This window comes from Vigna unguiculata, chromosome 3 (assembly GCF_037176805.1).
Source record: "Vigna unguiculata cultivar grain cowpea cultivar isolate G323 ecotype 2 chromosome 3, ASM3717680v1, whole genome shotgun sequence".
NCBI classification, from domain to species: Eukaryota; Viridiplantae; Streptophyta; class Magnoliopsida; order Fabales; family Fabaceae; genus Vigna; species Vigna unguiculata.
In genome coordinates this window covers 54,086,694-54,100,998 of record NC_140794.1, presented here as the reverse complement: position 1 = coordinate 54,100,998, position 14,305 = coordinate 54,086,694, and the positions used below count along the sequence as shown (strand labels likewise).

Here is a 14,305-nt window from a genome sequence, read left to right as displayed (position 1 = left end):
TGCAAGATTTTCTCTCTCTCAAGAACAACTAAATCTATTTAGTTAAATAAAAGTATTATGTGAGAAAGTTTGTATGAATTTTATGTGTATAAGAAGTAATGTATTAATTTTATTGAAAAATTTATTAACTACATGATATTTTTATGAATTAAGAGTTTTATTTTAACTAGAAATTTAAACTTTAGGTTTACGTGCTACCAGGAGTTTCTTATAATCACTAAATTAGAGACTAACCTAAATGTATGCTTTTAAAATCCTTATTTTTTAGAAATATTCTTTGAAAACTTAAACATGTTAATTATATTTTCTCATATGTCAGATAAATCGAAAAATTCCAATAGAAGTATAAGTTTATAAGAATTTTTCAAAAAATAATTATTATGATTTTATAAAGTATAAAATTATGATATAATTCAAATAATAAAATCATAATTTTATAATTATACAATTTTAAATTAAAATAATAAAAATATAAAATTGAACAATTATAAAATCATAAATTATAAGATTTCAAAATAATAAAATCATAAAATGACATGTAATGACAGGATAACAAGATGACATGACTAGATAATAATTACATTTTTCCATTAACAGAAAAAGTCAATCACAAGAACTTCAATTTAAAAAAGAATTTTTTTTAGTACTTAATGGACAACAAAAAAATATCGAAGACTCAAGCCAAAGTTGTCAAAGTTTTTCAGAAACTTAAATATAATTAAACCTATATATATATATATATATATATATATATATATATATATATATATATATATATATATATATTCTTATAAACATTCAATGTTGATTGTACCCATTGTTCTTCTCATAAATATACAATAATTCACCTTAAGTTCACTATAATAACCATTCAATTACTATATTGTTGAATGTTTTTGTCGAGAAAGCCGAAACAGCAGTAAGTTTTTCGCTGATAAAAAAATTATTTACGTGTCTTCTCCACACATTTAGGCACTTCTCACGAAAGTTGGTTATAAAAGTTATATTGGAAAAACATTCAACAGTATAGTAATTGAATGGCTATTATAGTGAAATTATGGTGAATTATTGTAAATTTATGAGAAGAATAACGGGTACTATCTACATTGAATACTTTATTTCTTTTATCAATAAAAAATAATATATACAATAAGGAACACTTGAATGTTCCAATCCGTTGGCCATCTACACTCAATACTTAATTTGTTTAATTTATCTTTAAAATAATAAAATAGCATCAAAACAATATTTTTGAAAAACCAATTGGTCGAACTAAAAACAAAAATAAACCATAGAATCAATTTAAGAAAACCGCCCAAAAAAAAAATACTATGCAAAAAAACTAGTTAAACCATTAAAAAAATGTTCACAATACGGATTCATGAAAAGTGATTAATACAGCATCAAATTGACTTTTTCTTAAAAGGACAAAATCGGCACTTGTCATTTTTCTATCTTATTCTAAATGTTAATGTTAATAATTGTGATATTTATGGTTAAAAAACTTTGAGAGTTATGAAAGTTATATTTGAACTTTTTGTTCGAACTTTAAATGTTAAGAATGTAGAAAATCATGTTATACCTTTAGTTTTTAATATTATGTATAATTATTTTATCAATTGACTCCCTCGTACTTCAATCATAATTAAACATTAAATCTTGCAACCATTATATTTTCCTCCCTTCAATAACAAATTCGATGGGACTTTATTGGAACATTTACAATATTTCATCCAATTATTTACAAGGTATAGTATAGGACAAAAATTCTTTCTCCTAGGATCTTCCGCGCTTATTTTCTGAAGGAAAAGATGCCCTTATTTTCAACGAATATTTCCATTTTGAAACGTATACATTACTCATAAAGTAGTATACTTACTGCGACTGTAAATATTATAAACTCTCATAATTGTTATACGTGTAATATGTCGGGATGTGATGAATATACACATACATAACAAGGTGAAGCAGGTTGTGGCAAATGACAATTTTAGAAACAAAATTCCAAAACATAAATCAATTATGATTGAGCTTGCCCACCAAGAGTCTCAATCATGTTCCAACACAAAGGTTAGAAAAACTTATTCAGCTTTTATAATCCATAATTTACCTACTTGAAACACTAAAGTGGCAAATCAGTTCCGTCATATCATTTGCCATAATAATTTCACAGGTGAAAGAAAGTGAAAATCTTCTACTTTGTTCTTTTCCTTCTGTACTCTTTTGCTCTCTTTTTATGCGAAAGATTATTGAAAAGCTCCCATCTCAATCTTTCTATATGCAGTCGGTTTAGAAAAGAAAAAGACGATTAAATTAAGAACAACAAAACCACGCGCCGTCTCTTTCTTTTGTATATATGAAAAGAAAAAAAAAAACGATAGAGGAATACTTAATCTTATAAGCTTAAATGTAGAAATTTTATTGGTAGAAATAGCACTTAGAATACAAACAACTATTGAGGCTAACAAAAAGACCCAGGGAGGAGTCTTTCAGTTTTAAACCATGACAAGGATAATAATAGCCAAAACCAGTAGTACGAACGAAGTGTTCGTTAGGTAAATGGCAATAGCAGCAGAGAGGGAACACTAAGTACACAGAATAGTGATGAATAACGAATATAGCAAAACAGAAAAGCTTAGGACATGGTGATTAAGTTTATGAAAGTGTTTGTTTAATTGCAGAGGAAACCCTTAGGAGTTTTCTTTCCGCAGTAGTTGAGGAGCAAGTTCAACTTGACGGGAACATTGAGGTTGATGCCCAAGATGTTAGCTTTGAGAGCGGTGCAGAGACAGACGGCGGCTTCAAGATCGGCGAGGCCGTGGATGAGTTCGCAGCACGGCGTCTTTGGTGGCTTCCCAAGCTGCACGCCGATCAAACCCAACACATCAGCGCACACACCAAACTTAAGGGTGTCTGCAGGGCAAGTCCCATAGTTTGTGGAAGGTGGCTTTGGCACAGGTGTGTATGGTGGGTGTTTCGGAGCTTTCGGTGGTGGGTTGCATGGCACGTATGTGCAGCTTACCACACTGAAAAACAAGATGTTCAGACACAACACAAGAGCAACCTTTGAAGCCATTTCACACTGCTGTTACAAGTTCTTCACTCTTACAACACTGTGGTTTGGTTTGGTGTGTGAGATTGGAGAGGAATGAATGGGGTTTTATAGGGTGAGATCGGAGAGTGTGTTTGAATTTTTAGGTTTAAAATAATTAGGCTTATTTGGAGGCCCACGTGATGATGTGAGTGAGGTTTGGATGAAAATTGTACAAGCTGGCATTGGGTCAGCAGGGACGAAGGAATATAATATTGTATAATATCTAGTTTGGAGCTATATACCGATTTGCAGTGTGGTTAGTTGTCAACTCCATGAAATCATTTCACGTATACTCGTTTCCGAAATTTCAAAATAGATTGATTAGCTTTTACAATGGATAATATATTTGCAGGTTTTTGTCATTTTTGATAGATTATTGAAAATGAATTATTACACGAGCTAGGGTTGTTCTTATTACTCTGTACTTGTCTCTTCCAACTCAACTCCTGTCGTCCAACAAGATACGAAATTACAGTTAATATGCATATTAGGAACTAACTTATTTGAAAGTTGTGTTCCTGAGGAATCGCTATAAAACTGTGTACACACATGTCAGCCGATCCATGAGGCTTGTTGTTTAAGTAAAATTTCTTTGTCCAATTATGGACACTGGAGTTGATGATGTTCATCGATCTATGAAGGTTTTTTTTTTTTTTTTTATCTCAAATAAATGTGATTAACAGTAACAGTGCAGGTGAAGTTTGAAGATGCTGTTTCTGATCATGTGCAAGACTGAACCCTCAAAATACAAACCTTTGGACTGACCTGATTACAAGAGGTTCATGAACCATCACACACTTGTTTAAGTTTTTGGAAAATGATGAATAATATATCTACATTAACACTCTAAACAGAAAAGTGTTATTAAATTTATCGATATTCACATAATATATCTACATGGACTGGCCTGATTACAAGTTGTCAAGTATTATAAATTTATCGATATTCATAATATAATTATTTTAAAAATATATTAATAATAAATTTTAGTTGTTAGAAAGTAATAATAATAATAATAATAATAATAATAATAATATTATGTATAAATCAAATTACATTAATATAACTTTATCAAATATTACAAAACTAATTTTATACCTTTTGACTGACATGATTACAAGAGGTCCATTGATATAATTTATTAAAAATGATATTAATTTTTTTTAAATAATGCAATTTAAAAATATATTTTTAAAAAAAAAATTAATAAGGGTTAATTTCTAAAACAACAAATATTTAATCATTTTATAATAAAAAAAATTATTTAATTATTTATTTATTAAATAAAAAAATTTATTAAAGATTAAAATTTTCTTAAAAAAATATCATGCCATATACTTAACAATTACTGTATCTCTTTTAAATATAATAATATAAACAAAGTAGTGAAATGATTTATAATCGGATATATCTTTAAAGCATAGGTTATAACTAAATTATCAGTTTAAAATCTAAATATTATAACACAATTCAATTAAACGTGATATAAAATTTAAATATAAATTTATATTATGAAAATAAAAGCTTATATTTTAAGTTTGAAATGTTACCATACAAATAAGACTTATTAAAATGTATCGCTTATAAAATTCTTGTATTAAACTAAAAAATGTAAATAAATATTAAAAAGTATGCCACTTAACATAATCTAAATATTAGAAAAATTCTTACCTGATATAACGAATTGTGATATAAATCTCCAATGTTAAATTAGTGTGAGCATGAAGCAGATACCATATGAAGTTTTGTCCTTGCGGCATATCCACTCTGACCAAATTATGATAAGTTTGTTTGTATGGTGTACAAAATAGCAATATATTTCTCGTACATTGAATTGTTTTAAAAAAAAAAAAATTGGCTTATCCAGTGTCCCCATCTAATTCCGATACACTTTTGAAAACACAATTATAATTAAATATAATGTATTATATATTTATGATAAGTAATTGGTTATAATCGTTATATAACGATTCTTCTTCAATTTATATCTGTATATATGTAGGATGTTTTAAAATATTTATCGAAAAAATATTTAAAATATAAAATAGTAAAATTTTTATAATGATAATAATTTATAATTTTTTATTTTGACAATTTTTAATACATGTAATTTTAATTTGGATTCATATATTATAATAATCAAATATTTATCATATTTTAAATATTTTTTATGTTTTTTAATATACATATATCACATATATCACGTATCACATATTATTATTTTCAAAATAAATATGTTGTCATATCTGATGCACGTATCGTATTCGTGCATCATAAATTATAACTGAAAAATTATATTTTGTATTGATTTGAGTATGAAATAATTTATTGTAAGTGAATTTTCCCTTGAATTTTATAAAAATGGCTTTTATAGTATACAAATCTAACTCCAATATACTTTTGAAAACACAATTGTAATTAAATATAATTATAATATATTTATGACAAGTAGTTGGTTATAAGCAAATAATTATATTTTGTATCAATTTGAGTATGAGATAATTTCTTGTAAGTGAATTTTCTCTCGAATTTTGTAAAAATTTGGCTTGTGTGCATCTTCTAACTCAATATACTTATGAAAATACATTTGTAATTAAATATAATTTATAATATATTTATGATAAGCAATTGTTTGTATCTGAATAATTATATTTTATATCAAATTGAGTGATTTGAGTATGAGATAATTTCATATAACCGAATTTTTTCCTTGAATTTTGTAAAAGATCTGAGAATTAACTTTCAGAGGATTTTGTATAAACTTTTACGAACTTTATTTTTACCACCTCAGTATTTTGTCTTTGTAAAAGAAATTGATGATTACCTCTCAAAGGATTGAGGCTTTGTTTCTTATCAATCTTATTTTTTTCATGGTTGAAGAATAAGATTCACTAAGAAAATTTAAAGTGTACCATCTGATGTTGTCATATCATATCAACAAGTTTCTGGTTGAGCTTTCTTGGCTTGGTTTGAGGAAGAGGTTGACCTCATCAGACCTCATCATATAACGAGATTCACTCTGATACTAATAAGGCATGAATCAAATTTCTATAAAGAATTGATATTACTTCTAACTTGATATTTCACAATAATAAATTTTATTGACAGTTTTATCAACCAATTTTGACAACCGTTAGATATCACAATTTAGTTTTTTTTCTTTATCTTCATTTTTTTTTCTTCTTCCTCCTCTTTATTGTCATTGTTGCCACGTCTATTATCGTTGTTGTTATTGCGTTTGTTGCCTTCCACTTTTCCTCCTCTTATCATTCATCTTTCTCCTTCTGCTCCTCTTCCTCCTTTTCTTTCTCTTTTTATTTCTCCTCCTCCTTTGTGTGACCTACAAGATTGTTGTCCTCACCACTACATCATTTTCCTCTTTCTCCTCCCACGCTCCTCTCCTTCCTCCTCCTACTTTTTTTTCTTTTTTTCTTCATCTCTTCTTCTTCTCATTCATCTTTAATTAGTTTATAACAAATATTTCATCAAATTCAACCAGAAAATTGATATCTATTTTATCAGCGAAATTATCAACATATTTTAAAAATTTGAATTACCCACAAATTTAAAAAAAATATTGAATTATTTATTGACAGATTTTCAAAATTTCAATTACTAATGAATTTTCAAAACAACATCATTATCAAGAATTTATCGATAGATTTTCTACCACATGATCAATGTTCAAAGCCGAAACTTTCGCACCTATAAATATACTCACTCAATTATATATCATAATGGAATAAGATTTTAAACAAGAGATTAATAGTTTTGTTTTGGTTTAACTTCTTCGAGACCTTTTAATTATTTAACTTTTAATTTAACTTATGTTAATTCTTTAGCTTATATTCTATTAAAAATTATTACAAAGAGGGTTTACAATATCTTTATCGTACTTAACAAGGATATTACGAATTTGGATTTAGTTTGATTTTTTTTATGTTGTCTTAAAAATACATTGATAAATATTAATTTTGATAATTCAAAATATATTAAATCAATATCAATATATTTTTGTATCAGGAAATAACAATGCTAAAAAGGCTAACAAAGAATTTCGATTCAGACATATATTGCTCGAAAATATTATAGTATCACATCCTCAATTATGTTGAATGGCATAATTGTATACATATGATAAGATTAGTGTATGATAACTAATTTTAGTATTTTTTTTTTATGTATCAAAATTAGTAAAAAAAAATACTTTAAAAATTTAAAAGCCCATTAAATTATATCAATTGGTGTAAACATATTCAGCTTGATGATCAATTTAATACTTTTGAACAACGAGTTCCAAATATTCTTCCAATTTTTGTTTTACGAAATTTTGTCGATTAAATAGTAAATTGTTATTAATTTCTTTTATAGTTTTTATTATATTAAATATGCTTACTGTCATTTATTTATAAAATATAAGAAAAGGTTTGAGGGTTGAACACTTTAATATTCATTAACTAATTCTGATTATTGATGTTTTTTTCATAAAATCATGGACAATATCACGGGAATCACGGACATAAAAGTGCAATATGGCACATAGCAATAGCCTTGAGTCTCTTCTAATATATAATACAACAAAAATAGTAATTTATACAATAATTCTTGTTATATATCATTTGCCTTTAGAATTCTAGTGCTTATACATAGTTAGTTACCTTAGTTTTTCTAACGTGATGACGTGAAAGTATGTTTAAATAATATAAATATTTTATACTGTTAACGAATTAAATTTTGTTAATTAATGTTTAATTATATGAATGCAATGACAAAAATAGGCCTGATGTGAAATTTTTTGTTTGTTTCATTTATAACTGTCAGTTTTTATATATTCTGGGTCTCAAATTCTCTATTATAGTTATTACTATTACTATTATTATCAAGAAATAATGAACATGTTAAACTCAGCATTTATTACATAAACTAATAATTGAAACAATTATTAATTAAATGGAAAAAAAGAACTTCAGCTTTCTAATCTCCGTACAGAAAAATAATACAAGGTTGCACTCCATCTTTGATTGTTTCAATTGAATGTTCTTCAACCTAACTCATACCCATATGGCATTAAAAACGAAGAGAATATTTAGATCATGATCAACCTGTGCTTGATAACAACTCACAAGAATACAGGATTAAAAATAAGCCAATTGATGACAGGAACATGCTCATAAGAAGCCAGAAAGTCAGACATAAAACAAAATTTGAGGCAGTAATGATGAAACTTCTGGTTTGAGCCACTATGCTTTCCATCCATTCTCAGAATGTTAAACATAAAACAAAACAGCCATACATAGGAATTCGATTTTCAACAAGGTTTTCACTTTGAAGTTCAGAAGTTTTACAAACACTTCCTCTTATAATCCTCAACGAATGTCTTTTAGTGTCAAAAGAGGCCACAAAGTGAAGTAACTTTAAGAGAATTATTGTTCTTCTCAATCACTATGATTTTTTAACCTAATAATGAGATTTAATGACTATTAACAAAAAAAAAATGAAAGGAGTGAAGTCGGCACCAAATCTTGGGTGTGTAGGAGTCATTTTCATTATACAATAATTTAAACGCTAAGCCCGAAATTCAGAAGATGGTTGACTCGTAAATTCCATTAAGGCTGCGGACAAAGAAAGTGCAAATGGCAAAGTTGCAGTCTTGGCATATTATGGGCAATTAGCATGAAAAACAGTGTGGTAGATGATAGTATCTCCAAGAAAAACCATAAAATATGGAGTAAAGTAAAACATTATTAAGGTAGTAGGCCATTCAAACACAACCTTTTCTCCAACACATATCTCCATCCATGACTCTGCTATGCTCCCCAACAACGTTATCTCCTCGTTACAACCACAACTTTAGATATCCTCTGTTTATGTTATCTAACAAAAATGGAACCATCATTTTCATCAAAACTCTACAGAATGTTCATTAGACACGACAATGTACATTGCCTACCACTCACGCGTAAACTCAGAAAAAGTCACCTCGCCCTGTTCTTACAACAAACAAAGTCGTCCCACTAGATTCAGTAGTAAATTTTGGCCTCAAAATTATGCCTAATTAAATATTCATAGTTGCGAAATGGTAGGTTTGTGTGTCTGAATGGAATTTCCTCAATTGGAGAAAACAAAATTTTGTTACGTTTAATCATCCACGCATTTTCTCTTAACCTTTTTCTCATTATATGATAGGTAAGGTCGCCCATTAGGGTTTGTCTAATCATGAAAAAGTTTTATTTAGATGATGCTTTCGTTATTGTCATCATAATCACAGATAATCATAACTTGACGCGTACGGGTCATTCTTAACTATGGTCTTTTATTATGAATATCATTGTTATTAAATATTATGCGGGTTTTCAATTTTTAATAGAGGTATACAAAAATTGCACAGTTTAAAAAAAAAAATACTAGTAATATATGATCTTGTGTGAACATAGTAAAATAAAATAAATGAATGAAATAATTCTTTTTATAATCTTTTATATTAATTTATTTATTGAATTTTGCATGCATATAAGTATTTTATGTGTACAAGTATTTATAAATTCGTTTCATAAGATATCATTAGCATGAAATTAGTTTTCCTTTATTGTCTAGAACAACATCTTCATTCAAGACTAAGACGAAGTGCTGGAGATCACATCTCTTGGGTAAAAAAATTACACTAATTTTATTTATATAAGTTTTTATGTATACAAGTATTTATATATTTACCTCATAAGATACCCTTAGCATGTGATTAGTTATTCTTTTCTTTTGTTTTTCATTGTTGTGAACAAGTTTTAGACTTGTTCCAAATTCATTTAAGACGAAGTGTAGGAGATCATATTATTAAGAAATGGATTTTAAACTTAACTCAATTCCATAAAATCAGTTTGTAAGGTGGGGTTTGTACTTATTTATATTGTGAATTGACCTTATTCTCTAGTCGATGTGAAACTTCCAACACTCTCTTCACACCGAGATATATACATCTCATGCGTGGGACTAGACATTAATTGGTGGTCCGATAATGGGTAAAATAATAGACCTAACAAATATCAAATTTCATTAGGATAGACTCTAATCCATAATTTGATCATATTAAAGAGTTAAATTTAAACTTGCTCAACCCTACAAAACTAACATGTAAGGTGAGATTTGTACCCACCTTGTGAATTAGTTTTATCTTTAGTCGATGTGAGACGTCTAACATACCTTCTCGATACAAAATTTTACTAATTTTGTTTGTACAATGTTTCATGTATATAAATATTTATAAATTTGTCTCATAAGATACCATTAGCGTGTGATTAGTTATTCTTTTTTTTCTTTTCCATTATAAGAACAAGTTTTTAGTTCTCGCTTTATTTAAGACGGAGTCTTAGAGATCATACCTCCACGGTAAAAAATTACACTAATTTTATTTATAGAATTTTTCATGTATACAAAGTATTTATAAATTCATCTCATCAGATATCATTACCATGTGATTAGTTATTCTTTTCTTTCTTTTTCATTTTTTCATTGTGGAGAACAACATGTTCCAACTTCATTCAAGACCAACGGTTGGAGATCATAACTCCTCGGTAAAAAATTACACTAATTTAAAATATATAAATGAAAGAAATCTCATTTTATTAAATCTGTTTATATATGATTGGGATTCATCGAGAAAACAAACTATACTAATGAAATTTGGGTCCAATCAAATAAGGAATTGTCTTTTAACTTTAAATTTTAAGACAATAAATTTATGAGTTTTCTTTTTATAAGATAAAATGTTCAATTTTTCTCATTTCTTTCGATGTGAAACTTAAACTCATACTTGGATTTATAATAATATAAACTCAGTCAAACATAAATTTCAACGTCAAATATGAAAATAAACAAAAATCACATTTTTTCAAGTTGAGTGGTGATCATATTTGACAATTGCTTCCTGCTGAAAATGTGGATCTAGGAAGCCGATGTCGTAAAAATCAGCAGCACCTGCAATACAAATATACTAAATTTCTTATTATAGTCGTAAATATTGAATATGACATCGTAATATTGACTTTCAGAGTTGATTATGATCGTGATATTCATTCTTTTTCCATCATCATTATCGTTTCCAAGCTACAGATGGAACTTTAGCATTAATCAATAATATCTACCTATCTAGTTCAAAGACATAGCACATAGTAAAAACCGTTAATTGATATGTACCACTGCACTGTATATAACCCTATTGATCAAAATTGTTCAAATATCTTTCTGCTCTTCAAAAATGTCTCAAAATGTCAATAATACTAAGAACCATTACTTCCCAAAGATTTAAATAAATAAATAAATAAGATTACATTTAACTCTTTCTCTCGTCCTTTTCTAGCTCCACCTAATTTTTTCATAAAGTAAGTTCTTCAAGCAGTAGAAGACATGAATATATGAGCTGTGGAATCGGAGCAAATCTGAATTAAGAATAAGTGGTTGATCAAGAACCATATAATAAAAAGCATAGATTGTGCTCATTAGTTTGGCACTGATTTTCTCTTGACAAAAACAAATTACTGCTGTCGTTATAAAATATTAAAAAATGTTTTCACATTATCTCGTCATGGTAACCTTCAAGATCAATGAAACAGTAGTCTTAGGCTTCAAATTATGTAACTGCTCACAGAATGTTTTAAGAAGGTATGTTAATTTAAATTGTTTGTTGATCAATTTTTTTTGTACAATACTTTTTACTATTTTTAATTACCAGTATGACCATGCAATCTTTAAGGTTGTGTGAATTGAAATTAAAAAATTTGGAAGGGGATGAATAGAAAACAAAAAGATTTTGTGGATGAGGATAAATTTCAAAACATTTTAATGTATAACGAGTGTTATAATATCTAGTATTTTATTTATTAAAGAAACAAATATATATATATATAAGAAAAAATAATTACAAATTAAATTACATAAAAAATATTATATTTCTCCCTACCAATACTGGCGTAAATATTGTTTAAATATTTATAAATTATTTAAATTTTTAAAATAATAAGTAAAAAGGTAAAATTGAAAAAATAAAAATGCGTATATAATTATAGATATATAGTTATTGATATAGTAGTAGATAAAATAAATTTTAGTTATTGAAATAAAAAATGTTATAAGTAACATTGTGTAAATAATTTTTTATTATGAGTATTTATTTAAATTTGAAAAAGTAATTACTAAAATGTTAAAAGAATAAATAATTTTTTTATAATAAGTAATTATTTGAATTTAGAAAAACACTCTGCAATGATAAAACTGGGAAAATAGATTTTTCTTAATGAATATTACTTAAATTTAAAATGTAACATTAAGAAGATAAAATTAAAAAAAAAATAAAAGGACACAAAAGTGATATATCTTTATATATATATATATATATATATATATATATATATATATATATATATATATATATATATATATATATATATATATATATATTTGATAGTGAAATACTGAGAGTACTTAATTATGAAATTTTGATTAATAATTTTATATTTTGTAAATAAATAAAATAAAAATTGAAAAGTTATTGAATGAAAGATCAATCCTCATTAAAATGTCTAAATGCGAACACGATTTTTTGTATGATTAAATGATATTTTCTAAAGAACTTCAAGATCTGAGATTGGTAAAATAGAATCATTAAAATTAGTTCTGAAGTTCTATTTTGATAACAGACAAGAAACTGTAACGCGTATGCACAAGTTTTCAAACTTTCTTCAAAAGTAAATTAATTGTATGTGTTGTCGGGCGTATTAATTTTTTATTTCAAATGGTTCAATGGAAAATATCCTAATTAATAAAGTTTTGTCAGTTTGTTGATTATATTACTATATTATTATATTATCTATATATAAACAATAATTTGCGTGTAGGGTAATTAATTGATGGAAGCAAGAAACCAGTCTCATAATCACACCCGTATCATGCAAGGTTTCACTGGACCAATAGTGATGTTAAAATAATTATTTCATATTTATTTTATTTTTAAAATTTTATATATTATAATGAATAGATAATATTGATTATTACAGTTTAAAAACTGAATAATAAAAGTAATGTTTGTATTCTAGAAGTAACTTTGATCTATACTGCTAATGGCTTATGGAGGAATCTCCAATCCTCCATAACCTTATCTAAAATGAAGATTAAATGTCCATTTCAGTTTCCATTAATGTGTTAGTCGCAGTATGGGATAACAAAGATTATTGTTGTAAATTTACCTTATTGTTGTAAATTACCAAAAAGCCCTTTAAGTATTTATTTGTTTTTAAGTTTTGATAAAAACTAATTATGGGCTATTAAAGGTGATTGAATTGTGTATTCGTAATTTTTAATTAGAGGGCACATAAAGGTTTGAAAAAGTGATCATGAGTGATTACCATTTGCCAAAAGGACACGAAAATTGGATCACAATATATCTTAAACCACTTCTTTAAAGTGTTATAGTTTTTCTTACTAACCTCACCTGAGCCCAAGACTAAAAAGAAAAAGAACAGAGGTATTTAGCCAGTCCAACCAAAGAGCGCGAAAATTTAAAAAGGAAAAAAAAAACAAACTCAATCAGTTGCCAGATCGATTGGATCAATCAAAGATGGTTTGGGTTTTAAGAATCGTATTTGGGGATATCTTTTTCACACCCCAACGCTTTCTTCTTGTACCCCATGTTTACAAAATTCTCCTACTGTAATTATTGTTTCAAATTGTACAACCTATAAATATTTTGAATAGTATAATTCATAATTTAAATTTATATTCTAGATTATACAATCCATAATATAAATTTTAAAAATAATCTAAAAAACAAATTATATTTTAAATTATATAATACATAATACAACAATCCAAATTATATTTTAAATTATACAATTTACAATATAAATTTACATTTCAAATTATAAATATATAATTTAAATTTAAAATACAAATTATATTCTGAATTATATAATTTGTAATGCAAATTTATATTACAAGTTATATAATCCGTAATATAAATATGTAATAACGCATTTTCCCCTCGCCAATGGGTTTATTTGATCAAGTGTTCACACCTTCCAGAGGAGGGTCATTGAAACTTATATTCACAAACTATACCAAGTATTTCAATTTTACTGCTAGTTTCATATTTTTAAATTTTTCTGACTTTGTTACATTTGGGCTTGGGGGTGGTGATGAAAGGTGAGTATCACATGCTTTTCTAAC

At 26.7% G+C, this 14,305-nt stretch overlaps 1 pseudogene; it reads right to left on the bottom strand.

Moving 5' to 3' along the window:
- Positions 1 to 2,395: 2,395 nt before the first annotated feature.
- Positions 2,396 to 3,150, bottom strand: LOC114175593 (putative lipid-binding protein AIR1 pseudogene; annotated as a pseudogene).
- Positions 3,151 to 14,305: the final 11,155 nt, after the last annotated feature.